This window comes from Chiloscyllium punctatum, chromosome 38 (assembly GCF_047496795.1).
Source record: "Chiloscyllium punctatum isolate Juve2018m chromosome 38, sChiPun1.3, whole genome shotgun sequence".
NCBI lineage: Eukaryota > Metazoa > Chordata > Chondrichthyes > Orectolobiformes > Hemiscylliidae > Chiloscyllium > Chiloscyllium punctatum.
The window spans coordinates 41,960,985-41,975,371 of NC_092776.1; the positions used below are offsets into that span (position 1 = coordinate 41,960,985).

The following is a 14,387-nucleotide window of genomic DNA, read 5'->3' on the forward strand; positions in this document are numbered from 1 at the left end:
TTTCCCATTCATTAAACCACTATCCTCAGGAAAGACTATGAATATTAGTTGTATCTGTAAAATATAATACGTTTATCATTACAATGATAAAAAAATGTATTTTTGTTCTTCTTGTCTGACCTTTTCTGGATTGTGAGTCTGTGATTATTGATAAAATCTGTTCTATATGCAATGATCTACATAATTTGATAGCACTTTCTTTTGACACTACATCCTTTATTTTATATCTACAGTTTTCTATAAAAAAGATAATAGGAATATTTGGCTAGTAATTAGCAAGACATTAGCTCAGTCCTTTGCATGACTGACACCTTGCCAATCTAATGAATTGGATTCTGACAGCTTTAACTCCAGTATAGACAATTTCACAGCATATTAAAAGCACTCTGGAAGAAGCCCTGAAATAATTTTTCTGTGGCTGGAGCTTTCCTTGACTAAATGGCAGAGAAGAATTTCAAATTGATCCTTTGAGACATTCACACAACTGGAAAGGATGAATTCTTGAAGCTCAAGGATTCTGAAGCAGTATGAAGTGGGACAATTTAGATGCACATTAATAGCTTTAGAATATACAAATGTAGCTAAGAGCACTTTTTCCAGGCATGGCAAATGTAGTCAATTCTGTAAGCATGGTGGCATATGTAGGTAATTCTATGGGAACCTAGTGAAGAATGGAGGCTGTTGAAACTTAACAACCTTCACAAAGATGTGTAATACACTTGAAGTGATAAGGAGCAGACAGCAGAGGAATGTAGAGTCAGTGATAACAATGAAAGGGACACCTACAGTCCTGTTTATTGATATGGGCATGTGGTATAAATGCTAAGATAGTTAGTATCAGAAAGAATCATAGAGTCACAGTCACACAGGACAGAAACAGATTTTACATTCCAACTCATCCATGCCAATCCTGACCTGAAGTTTCCCAAACTAAACTAGTCCCATTTACCTGCATTTGGTCCATATCCTTCTAAACGTTTCATATTCATGTATCTGTCTAAATGCCTTTTAAATGATGGAACTGTACCTGCACCTACCACTTCCTCTGGCAGTTCATTTCATTTATGAACCACCCTCTGTGTGAAAAAGTTGCCCCTCAGGTCCCTTTTAAATCTTTCTCTTCTCATCTTAAATTTATGCTTTCTAGTTTTGAACTCCCCAACTCTAGGGAAAAGACCTTTGCTGTTCACCTTACCTATGCTCCTCATGATTTTATATACCTCTGTAAGGTCATACCTCAACCTTCTACTATCCTGTGAAAAAAGCCCCAGCTTATCCAACCTCTTCTTATAACTCAAACCCTTCTGTCCCGATAATGTCCTTGTAAATCGTTTTACTGTATAACTATAAATTGTCATGCTGATTGTTTTGCAGAAAAACCTGGTATACTTTGATATCCTTGAATGAAATCGATAATAGCTTTACCCAAGCCTTGAAATAGCTTTTAAATTGCCACAATAAGTAACAGTATGGTCACCAGAGCTCTGGCAGACAAAGGGTTACTCACTCATTGCAGAGGTATGACTGCTGGCAGACTAACCTGGGGCTCACCATGCCTCAGGCAAGGGGAGAAGTTGAGAAGGAGAGTCTTTCATTGTTACCTCAGCCAGAATGGGAATTGAACTATTGGCAGTACTCTGCATTGCAAACCAACCATTCAGCTAACTGAGCTAACTGATCCATAGGCTGTAATAAGCACCATAAGTTTTAAATAAAAGGAGACTACATCATTAGTGTAAAGCTACTGCTAAAGATCTGGCCACATTCTAACTTTTCTTGCTGTGCTAACAACATTACACCACTCGCATTTAGCAATCCTAACACCTCATGCATATTCTTTATTTAATTACATCAAATGTTTTTAATGATATTCACTTCTTTCCCCAATACATTATACCAAACCAGAAGGTAAAAGAAGAAAGTGAGGACTCTGATGCTGGAGATCAGAGTCGAAGAGTATGTTGCTGGAAAAGCACAGCCAGTCAGGCAGCACCCAAGGACCAGGAGAGTCGACGTTTGGAGCATAAGCTCTTCATCAGGAATCATTCCTATGCTCGAAACATTGACTCTTCTGCTCCTCAAATGCTACCTGACCAGCTGTACTTTTCGAGGACCACACAGAAGATAAAAGCACAAGTAGTATTGCAAGTTACCACATTAACTTTCAATTCTACTTCATCCAAGAAAGGATTTGCATCAGAAAGTGGAACAAATAAAACTCTCAATCTGTTTGACATCACTGGGGAAACATTTTTAGAAAAGATAACTTCGTACAAAATTTGAGCAAATGTGAGTTAATTAAGGCAAGCCAACATTAACTAACTCACTTGAGTTTTTTGATGATGTAACAAATATGGTTGATAAGAGAAGTGCTGCTGATGTGATGTACATTTCTCATGCCACTTTATCAAATATCATTTGAAAGGCAAAGTTAGTTAATAAAACAGACCGTAGCACATTGATATGAAATTTGGCTAAGCGATGTGAATCAAAGACTGGTGGTAATCTGTGTAACCTATAGCAAAGTTCCTCAGTGTACAAGGCACAGTTTCAAGATTTGTGGATGAGATGAAACTTGGAAATATTGTGAAACATGGGGAGCACAGTGCAGGACTTCAAAAGGGTATAAGCATGTGGTGGCATGGGCTAAGCACTATCAGGTGAAATTTAACAAAGAGAAGTGTGAAGTGATTCCTTTAGGTAGGAAGAATGCACAAAGATGATATGATACAAAGATAAATTCCAAAGAAAGCAGGAAACAGAGAGACTTGGGTGTAATTATGCATGTTCTGGATTAGTGGTGCTGGAAGAGCACAGCAGTTCAGGCAGCATCCAAGTAGCTTCGAAATCGACGTTTCGGGCAAAAGCCCTTCATCAGGAATAAAGGCAGTGAGCCTGAAGCGTGGAGAGATAAGCTAGAGGAGGGTGGGGGTGGGGAGAAAGTAGCATAGAGTACAATGGGTGAGTGGGGGAGGGGATGAAGGTGATAGGTCAAGGAGGAGAGGGTGGAGTGGATAGGTGGAAAAGAAGATAGGCAGGTAGGACAAGTCCGGACAATTTATGGGGACAGTTACTGAGCTGGAAGCTTTGAACTAGGGTGAGGTGGGGGAAGGGGAAATGAGGAAACTGTTGAAGTCCACATTGATGCTCTGGGGTTGAAGTGTTCCGAGGCGGAAGATGAGGCGTTCTTCCTCCAGGCATCTGGTGGTGAGGGAGCGGCGGTGAAAGATGCCCAGGACCTTCATGTCCTCAGCAGAGTGGGAGGGGAATTTGAAATGTTGGGCCACGGGACGGTGTGGTTGATTGGTGCAGGTGTCCCGGAGATGTTCCCTAAAGCGCTCTGCTAGGAGGCGCCCAGTCTCCCCAATGTAGAGGAGACCGCATCGGGAGCAACGGATACAATAAATGATATTAGTGGATGTGCAAGTAAAACTTTGATGGATGTGGAAGGCTCCTTTAGGGCCTTGGATAGAGGTGAGGGAGGAGGTGTGGGCGCAGGTTTTACAGTTCCTGCGGTGGCAGGGGAAAGTGCCAGGATTGGAGGGTGGGTTGTTTGGGGGCGTGGACCTGACCAGGTAGTCGCAGAGGGAACGGTCTTTGCGGAAGGCGGAAAGGGGTGGGGAGGGAAATATATCCCTGGTGGTGGGGTCTGTTTGGAGGTGGCGGAAATGTCGGCGGATGATTTGGTTTATGCGAAGGTTGGTAGGGTGGAAGGTGAGCACCAGGGGCGTTCTGTCCTCTCCTCCTTGACCTATCACCTTCATCCCCTCCCCCACTCACCCATTGTACTCTGTGCTACTTTCTCCCCACCCCACCCTCCTCTAGCTTATCTCTCCACGCTTCAGGCTCACTGCCTTTATTCCTGATGAAGGGCTTTTGCCCGAAACATCGATTTTGAAGCTACTTGGATGCTGCCTGAACTGCTGTGCTCTTCCAGCACCACTAATCCAGAATCTGATTTCCAGCATCTGCAGTCATTGTAATTATGCATGCATTATTGAAGCTGGAAGGACAGTTTGAGACTGTAGTTAGTAAAGCATGTGGCATCCTAGGTTTATTCACGAAAAGCACAGCATACAAGAGCATGCAAGTTATGTTAATCATCTATAAAACACTAGTTCAGCCTCTTATGGGGTATTACATCCATTTCAGGGCACAATATCATCGGAAGCATGTGAAGACATAGACAGGATGAAAACAAGATTCATGAGAAGGCTTCTATGAATGAGGAACTTCAGCTTTGTTGATAGATTGGAGAAATTGAGATTGTTTTCTTTGGAGAAGAGAAGGTGAAGAGGAAATTTGATGGTGTTATTCAGAATCATAGGGATGTGGACAGAATAGAGAGGGAGAAACTGTTACCATTAGTGCACAGATCATGAACCAAAGGGCACAGATGTAAGGTAATTAGCAAACAAAACAATGGAGACATGAGGTTAAGCTGCTTCACAGAGCTAGTGATTACTGTCTAGAATGCCTCGTCTGGCAGTATGTTGGAGGTTGAGTCAATTTTGACTTTCATTTCAACTTTCTGAAATGAAAAAATAAATTGCAGTACTATGAGAATAAGGAAGGGGAGTAACACGACATGAACCACTGTTTTGGCACCAACATGATGGACCGAATGGCCTTCTATTGTGTTGTAAATGTTCTATGCTTCCACGTGGATTAGACAGTGTTTTTCGTATCACCATAGATGGCAAACTTGACTGAATCAATGAAAACCTATGACAACACTGAACAAATTTTAGGAACAAGGAAAATCAATGAATCCAACTCTTCATAAAAGATGAAGAGAATGCTTTCACAAAGCATTCATATAATATAGTATATTACTTATAATTAGATTTGCCTTTTGCAGTTGTAGGTATTACAATACAATATAAGAACTAAAATAAGCTTCTCATGTATATTGTATAAGAAATTGAGAAGAATTTGATTATATCAGTGACTTTCTTTTTACACAATAAAATCTTCTATGCAAATGTCTGCACAAAATAAACGTGCAAACATCTGATCTTGCTGTAGGCAAGTCCCACTGAAATAATAATTATAAAATGACTGAATTCTGTAATCCCAAAGAGTGGTACCATGGAGTCAGAGCTGCTGATCTCAACTGTATGAATATAAAAAGGTACCAAATGTAACCACAAGAGGAAACGCTGAAAGGTGTCACTGAAGCCAACTGAATACAGATGTAATTAGCAGATGCACAGTGGAAAAAAAGTCTTTTGCTTAGCATGTCAGTGCATGGCTCTGGGAGACCAAGAGAGAAACTTTAGATCAAATGAAAGTTTTGCAAACTAAAAACAATTAGACATTTAAAAATCATAGTTTAGTATGCACAATCTTATTAAATAATTGGCAAAGTGTGATAAACAATTCAGACTTAACCATTTTTCTTAACTAGTTTTTATAGAAGATAAACCATTATTAACTGAAGAGAAAATTCCAAAAGAGTTATTATTGACTTAACATCATTGCACCGTTTTTCTTAGTTAGTTGCTCTTGATCTATTTTTAATAGATCATCAAGGGAACTGACTACTCGATGTTAGTTACTCAGACAACAGGAAGGATTCATTAGCATACATAGCTGAAATGGCAAAATTGCTGAATCACCCTGTTTATAAGTTATTTTAAATAATGTACAATCACAGTAAGATCTCCCAGCGAGGTCCCAAGATGATCTTATCTGGGATCTCTACTTTTTGTTTAGAACTAACGTGCATGTAGAAAGGAAGGAACTTAAAATCTAGAAGTAATTTTAATACTTGCATTTCTTAACAATGTTTAGGATGGCAATTCCCTTTTCAACATAAGTTTGAAAAGCTCGCAAATGTATTTCATTGTATTAACTTTTTAACTGGCTGAATGGAACGATATTTTCATTTGTTTTATGCAGGGTTTTAATTTCTTCTCTGAGAATATGTGAATACGCTTTATGAAGTTGATTGTTTTAGAGGGGAGTACATTGATACTTTAAGGTTATGACTGTCATGTGCATTGTGACCAGTGCATTATTTAGAAATTGAAATAATTTGATAGCGATGCTGTGGTTAAGCTGATGTGGAAGACATAAAGTACAATACCTAATGAGTTTAGAATCTTGGTGCATGATTCACCACCTATTAAAGGGCACTGGGAAGAATATATTAGTTTTCACCCTCACTCCGACTTATCATTATATGAGCTAACTCTGCATTGTGTGGCCTTGGACTAAAGACTCCAGATTATCTAATTCCTCCCAGATACATATCCACATCTGCAGCATTTCAATCATGTTTTATGTGGGAAAAGTTACAGTCACTATTATTGAGAAATATCGCATCTTTGTTTTGGCATCAGTGACAGTTGCAGTAGTTATGATTTTATGTTGAAGGTGGAGAGTCCCACTCCAAAGAACAGACTCTTTCAATATTAAATTGATTTACAGGAATTATGAAGTAAGGAGAAAGAAAGGTCGGACAACATGCATGACCAATGAAGAATCTGGTACCACCTGTTTACTCCATCACTGCAAGTTAAATGCACACTTTGTACAAATGTTAATGCATCAAAAGAAGCAATCCATTATTATCACATTTTGTTGCCTTTTCTTTGTATCATTGTATATTCTTCCTTTGCAAGCACAATCTAATCCAATGTTGATTTGGTTCTATTAAAGAAACCTTAAAAGCCACACAACGCAAACCCTGTAATTTTGTGATGCATCATTTAAATCTAATGCACTATCATTTACAATTTGAAGAGTATCTGACCACAGCAACTTGGATTTTTAATTCCATGTTCCCTATATTCCCGTTCTTTTCTTGAAAGAAGTGTGGGTTAAAAGAATACCGATAAATGATTGTTTTCAGCTCACATTGATCAGTATGTTGGATCAATAATTAATAGGATAGTTGTGGAATTGCAGGAGAACGTCAAACGTTTATTCCAATGAAGTGCAAAATTAATCAGTTAATTTTGTCTTTGTGTGCTGAACAAGCTGAACCAGATCCTAAGAAGTCATGTGGAGCTAGTTACCATGATGACAGGCATCCAGTTTGGTGTCTGCATGCTTTCATCAATGTGTCACAATGAGATACAACAGTGATTCAAAACCTTTCGTCTGCTCCCATTTTATTAAAATGATATACTTCTCACTGCTACATTGCATGACCTCATGCATTTAGTACATGCAAAGCAAATTCACAGGACACAGTATTTTGGTGCAAGAAAATCACACCATCTTTTTCACTTTTGACTACACTTGGTGATGCAGGAAGCTGATATGAAGATAGAGGAAATGACTTCTTGGACTCACACATTTAAAATCTGTGTAAATGGAAGTTTTGCATCTGGCACATTTCCTACACATTCAAAAATCTGTTGGCTACAAAACATGGTTTTTAGAGCGTAAGAAATCTAAGCTAATCAAGAAAAATTAAACATTTTTTCAAGGCATTGAAAAAATAAATTCCATGTGTACAACAGCAAATCATCCCTCATACAGTTTCAGCAGCTATCTGGGTTACCTTAGTCTTTTCACCATCTATCTTAAAGATAAATTTGTAACATAATAAATACAGGAGAATCAACAACAACGAATCAAAGTCACAAAACTGATTTTATAGCACAAATTATTTTGACTTTGTGAGATAATGTAAAATGGCTAATATCAAATCAGCCTGTCCTCTTGACTTCAATAAAATCAAATAACAGATCAGGAGAGGAGTAAAGTTTGCTGCCAATTCCTTGTCTCTCATTTTGGTCCAAAACAATTGTCAAAGGGATTATCCAACGCAGGACATATAAATACCATGTAGCAATAGCAACGGATCTACAATTTCTGCAGTGGAACATCCAGCCCTCCATTCACTGTCTCACTTGTTTTTGAATGTTTCGATGTTTTAATATTAGGAAGTCCTCAAACCTCAGACATTTTTTGATCCTTCTGTACCTGATCTCTTCCCTTCCACATCAGAATACATCACATCCAGGCCTACACTCTTCTACTTCCTTCCAGATTTTGTCCTACACACCTGACATGAATGAGTACCAGGCAGTACAATCTTCACCTTCTGCAGAGTTGACGGTAAAGTCAGCAGAGTTATTCACTGCACATGTAAAATTTGTGCTTTAAAATTTACTTGGTTGTTTTCTGATTAGTTTTTACTACACTATTAGACTCCATTCATTGGGCTGCTCAATTCCTGATAAAAATTGTCAAATTAACTCATAGCCTGTACCCATTAACACTTAAAAATATCAGGCAACATTCTACAACCAAAAGAGACCTGTCAGATATAGGCATGTCTACTGCTCACCTGAAAGTTACAATTGAATAAAAAACGGGGAATCCAGAATTTGAGAGCGTGAGAGAGAACAACAGATAGACAATCACAAAAGTACTTGAAAAGACACTTGGATAAGCATTTGAATTGCATGAACTAAATGGATATGAACTAAGCTTGGAAAGTCGGATTTGGCCAAGGGATGGATAACAGGTTGGAGATCATATTCATGGGCAATTGGAAATCTGAAGGCAGCTATCACTCACATTGTTCTTGTGTATCCCAGTGATCCTCCTGGTAAGTAATTTCAACAACTACTTTTCCAGGTCTCACCTGATTTTGCACCAGGTTTTACTCAGTGAAGCACCGTCGATTAAAACTTTAATCGAGAGCAGTTTAAATGGGACCGGAAGTCCTGCATACCAGGCAGGCAGTGAATTGTAGAGATTAACGAGACTGCCACCTCATTCAGGTTGTTGTCTTGTCCACCCATAGAAAGGCCCTAGGAAATTATTGGTGGAGCTGTGAAGTAAGTCCATCATTTGCCTTTTAATCCACAGTTATCTGCTTTCTGTCAGGCAAAGGGGCAGAATCTTTTTAATTTTCCACCCTGAGACTTGAAGTCAACTGGAAATGCACTGCCACCAATACTGATTGCTCTGCAATCATTTAATGCCTCCTGGAACAATCACTGAAGATGGCACTTCCACCCTTCACTCAGAAAGTATTAGTCAATCTGGACAGCATCTCGTACTTCCAGTAGTGCAGTGACCAAGGCTGAGATGACAAGAAGTCCTTAGATTCTACATCTCATCATCCAAGACCAGATACATGACTGTGGTACCATGTTGAGGAGGGGCAGGATGTAGTAGGGAGTTACTGGTGACTCCAGGGGGAAAGGGCTGAGAGTGTGGGTAGTAAGAACCCGTGGAAGACAGACCTGGTTATAGAAAGGAAGCTTTTAGGATGGGGAACACTCCTTCATTCTACTTAATACCTGATCATGATAATATTCGAGGATTCCCCCATTACTGAAAGTCTCCTAGCAATAGGTAGAAAATTGGAAATTCAGATTGGATGGGGAAAAAGATCATTAATTGGTCTTTAATTGCCGCTTAAAAGGCCCTGTTTGGGTCAAGGGTGGCCTACCTTACGGTACAATTACAGACAAGTTGGAACAGGCAGGAGGGTAATATGCAAACTCATCATGCAGTTAACCCCAAGTTTACTCCACACAGGTTTTTTATTTCTTTATACAGGTAATGTCACAGGGAGCAATTCTATCATGCATCGTCAGGGTTACTGAACAGTAAACCTAAAAATAATTTCAGCGTCTCAGCCTCTTGCTGTTTCTGATGGTGCTCTAAGCATTGGCCATCAACTGCATTAGGCAGAGTTGAGTTATATGCATTCTTCAGCGACACCATTGAAATCCACTAGTGCAAATTGAAAATCAGCTCCAAGTGTCAGGTGGGTCATTTAATTCGAAACCATAAATTGAGTTAAGACAGTTTTCACTAAAAATATGTGTGGAGGAGGTGTATGATGTTTAAGTTCAGTCAATTTCATGAATGTTCATAAGATTAATACAGATGAGAAAGACTATTCATCCATGCTGGCTCTTTCATTTAGAGAGTTAAAATCACAGTACACCGTTTCAACACTTGAATGGTTCCAATTCTCTGCCTGGAAATGCTTTCCAATTGTTGATTATAGATTCTATGGAGGAATTCTTCCAGACATCAATCTCAAACTTTCCTTTCACCAGTTTGAACCTGTGCCCTACAATCGTAATCTCACCTTCAAGAAAGATGAGCTTTCCTTTACTGGTTAGGGACGCAATACTTACCTGAGTGTGATTTTTCTCAGTTTCTATGTTTCAAAGCTAAAGAATGTCAGTTTGCCCAGCCTATCAACATAAATCAATCATTTTACTAAACTCATGCTTCTTCTCCATCCTAGGGCTAGTATATTGCTCTTGCTTTTAGGTGACCAATACAAGACACAACACTGACCAAAGCATTGTACAGTTTCAATATGACTAGCTATAATGTATCCATTCCTATTTTAGTTATAGCTCAGCATTCTGTCCATTTTATTAATTGATGCTCCAAAATAGCTTGACAATGTAAATACCAAATCAAATAACACCCCAGAATAAGCTTTCAATCTCATTCTTAGTTCTACATCATTCAAATAACATGTATATCACTCAAGTTTTTTTTTCAATGTGCAAATCATTTACATGCATACCTTTATTCAATTTCAAGATTTTATGTATTCACAGCTTTTAATTTCTGATGTTGAATTAATTGCTTCCTTTAACTTGATGTTATCATTGATGTTATCTATAAACTTGACATGACCTCGAGGAGAGTTTAAAGTATATAAGGCTACAACATTGGGACAATAAAGCTTCAGAATTTTTCTGAGACATTTATTAACGGCTCTAAAAGCACTTACTTCAGCACTTTCCAAAGTGTAAAATCTTCTGCTATATCTTTGTATATGTGCATGTTTACCCTCCAGCACAGTAACTTATAAGTTAATAGGTAGCAATGTTACAGACATGTAATAAAGTCTGTATTTTGAACATGCTACAACATATTTAAAGGTAAATTTGTGGAATTGAGTTCATTTGATGTTGTGTTCAGAAACTTATAGAATTACTAATTGTAAAAAAATTCAAAAAAATCAAGGGATTACATCAAATAAATTAACAGTTCAACACCGTGCCCAGGTTTTTCAATTAAATAATTGCTACTAGGAACTATTGCTGACAGTTCTCAAAGGACTAAAATTAAAACTTGTTTCCTCTTCCTGCTTTAGGAGCTGTTGCCTGTTTGCTTCAATGCACCTGCTTCATTAATGGAATATTATGTTCCTTAAAGAATATAACAAAGGATTCCTCGAGTTACTCTCAGTCACAAATTGAAAGAGCTTGCCAGATACAGACACAGCATGAATGAATTGACGGCTGGGGTCCAAAAATGTTCGCTGTAACTTTCATGAGGTCACTGACAGAATACATTATCTCACAGGGCATTAATCAGGTCACAGTCTGTTTTCAGCACCTGCTGAAAAGGCATATTATATTTAATCAAGATATTTAACTTTAATTTTGATTCCTTCATCATAGAAAGTCGGAGCAGTTCACTCAGAGCAGCAGAGTATGAAAATAATGGCCTTTCTTGCACTTGATTCATTCTCCATTGCACATGTCAAATTTTGAATCTTTCAACTTCACATTCTGTCAAATGAAGCTACACACAGAAGCAGAGGACCTGATAATGCAATTTACATCAACTCAAGGCTGGTTTCTAGTCATAAAGTAGCAGCTAGTTAAATCCCTGAGACTTGATATCTTACACATTTTTAAATGACTAAACGAAAAAAAATTGTTTTTCTCTCATGCAATGTTCCAGGAAAAAAAACACTTGAACCACTTCCAGTGTCTTTAATTCTCCTTTGAATAACAAACTACTTATCAGAATGGCTCAGTTATAAAGTTGATGAAAAATCACATACTAATTATATTAATACTTGCTTGTCTGTTGGCGCAAGCTATTTATAGCTAATTTCCCAGATATAATACCTCAGTTTTCATTCAACTCCCAACGTTTTCATGAAATACCTGGCTTACAGATAGATATATAAAGCTTACCAAAAGTATAGGGTAGAAATTCATCTCGATCATAATGTTAAACAGGTGGTATTGGGTCAATTGTCTGTTATTCAGTTCCATTGACTGCTATAGAATTAAATACCAGGCACTGAATGGAACAGGCAGCCAATCCCATACTACCCACCTTTTGTTACCGCCCAAGACGAATTTCTATCCTGTTTTATTAACACATTAATGTCCATTATGGACAACAAGATTAAAATCTACTTTTAGAATCCTGCCTGTCTTCAACAAAAACTTGTGAAACAAAAGCCTTGTGTAGACACCTTCAGTAACCATTAACATCACGGATTATTCAATATTAAATTCCATTTATGTTTAAATACTGCCCATTTTTCAGTTTATATTTAATCCATTTATGCAACACATACATATTATTTTAAAAGCACACAGACACACTATTAAAACTTGCATTTAAAAAAAATGGATGATACTTTGATACAATAGTGCAACACAAAAGGAGCATATATAGTACCTTCAGATATTAACTGAAAATAACTGAGTTTATTCTTTTTCAGTAACAGAATTTTCAGTTCCATTCTAATGCTACATTCTTAGTTAGAAGATATGATAGTGTTTTGTATTTTTACCTTGAAGTGAGCAATTAGGTATGAAGCAATTGGTCCTTCAGCACCCCACAAATTCTAAAGGATTCAGGTGTAGTGCACTCCTCAGCTTTAATGCCATTCACTTTCACTGCAAGTAGCAGTTTGTGGCACTGTCTCTTCCAAATAAAAGCATGAACATCAAACACTTCATTATCAATTAATCATTTCCAATGACTGTACAGTGATCCAGCAAGAGATACATTTTGAAGTGGAACTCAGTTAAGCTGCCCAGCTCTGTGAGCTAAATGCGGCTTGCATTTCTCTGCCTGCTTCCGAGGTGGAATGCTTGTCACTTCACGAACAGCAAGCTAATAAAACCCTGGCAAAGGAACCACGAGCACAGGCTCCGCTTCACATTATGCACTGGGAGGAGTTTTGTCAGGTGACAACACTGATTCAAACACTGGTGTCTGTGTGAGAACCTGCTGGCCAGTTATTTTTATGGTGTTGGTTACTCATTGTTATCCTGGTACCTTTCAGCAACATATTATTACTCTGTCTTGCTGTTAACAATTAATTGGTTCAAGCTCTCCCAGACAGGAATAGGTATCAAAAGACTCAATGTATGATTCTTTCTTAAAGAATACTTGAAGATCTGTCTGTGCATGTTCTACTATAAAATATAGATTCATACATGAACTCCATTATGAACTGGGTTAAAACGGAAAGGATTTTCTTTAAATGGAGGTTAAATACCATGGGTTGGAATTTCTGCCAAAGCAATACGAGTTGCAAAATATGCTCAGAATTACTGCTGTTTGACAACTTGATTTTTTTGCTTACATTTTCACTCAAGCCTAGTTCCAAATATAGGACTTGGATTTAAGCTTAGGTGATGCTACATACTGGGTGGTATTTGAATAGCTGTCAATTATATGCAGTGCTTGATGCTCAGATCCACTGCACTGTTACAGTTTCTAAGAAACTATTATCTCTTAGAAAGAAACTCAAATTCTCCATGACCAGCAAAATAAATTGTATGGCATGATAGCAAGTTTTAAGACTTACCCTAACAAGGAAATGAAAAGCAACAGTGACTAAATGCTAAATACAAATAGAGTTGGAAAACTCAACATGTCTGGCAGCATCTGTGGAGAGAGAATTATTAGAACTGACATCTCCAACAGAATGAACATTTTGAGTCCAATGACTCTTCTTCAGCCATATACATAATAGTATATCAAATATATGTCAAAATATATCATTAGCCAACACAGATGATCAAAATTCAATTTCAATGAACACAAAATATTGCATATTTTGATATGACAAAGAGGTGTATCACAAAATGGTATCAAGAGCTGAATACCTGAGCTGTTGAATGCACAAAACTGGAACATCACTGCAAACAATACCTCGGAAATTCCAAACTAACCCTAAGCATGAACCTTCCACAAAACTTAGGTCCTTAATGTCTTAAATAAAATGTCTTATTGAAACTTGAATTCCACCTGTATAATTAGGTTTGGACATTTAAAACCAATTTGTGACTGAATGAAGGCCACACAAGTGCAGACCATGTTCTTCAGTGACAATAGATTATCAAAGCAACACTTGGTAAACTAGTGGCACTTAATGTAGGCCTGGACCAAAGGTTCTGTTTCCATGCTGTACATCTCTATGACTCTATGACTCTATATGTCCTATGGCTCTGGCCCTTGCCTCCCTATAGCTGAGGCAACATCTCTTCAAGTGTTCTGTCAACCGATTCTTCTGTTGGTATCTCAAAATACCTCCCATTTTATCCTTTTCATTTTGGTGATCCATCCTGCTTGACTATATCCCAGTCTCTCTTCCATGAGTGGTTCTGTCTGGTTTC

General features: G+C 38.0%; 1 protein-coding gene across 2 annotated transcripts in view; it reads right to left on the reverse strand.

The window, feature by feature from the left end:
• LOC140463550 (heparan sulfate glucosamine 3-O-sulfotransferase 1-like) overlaps positions 1 to 12,855 on the reverse strand; it is a 142,834-nt gene extending 129,979 nt beyond the window's left edge. The window contains exon 1 of one of the 2 annotated variants that reach the window (XM_072557692.1): positions 12,551 to 12,855. The gene's annotated coding sequence lies outside the window, so the exon portion shown is untranslated. Of the gene's footprint in view, positions 1 to 11,939; positions 12,040 to 12,550 lie in introns of those variants that run through there. The other variant, XM_072557693.1, reaches the window with a different exon arrangement.
• Between the last annotated feature and the right edge of the window lie 1,532 nt (positions 12,856 to 14,387).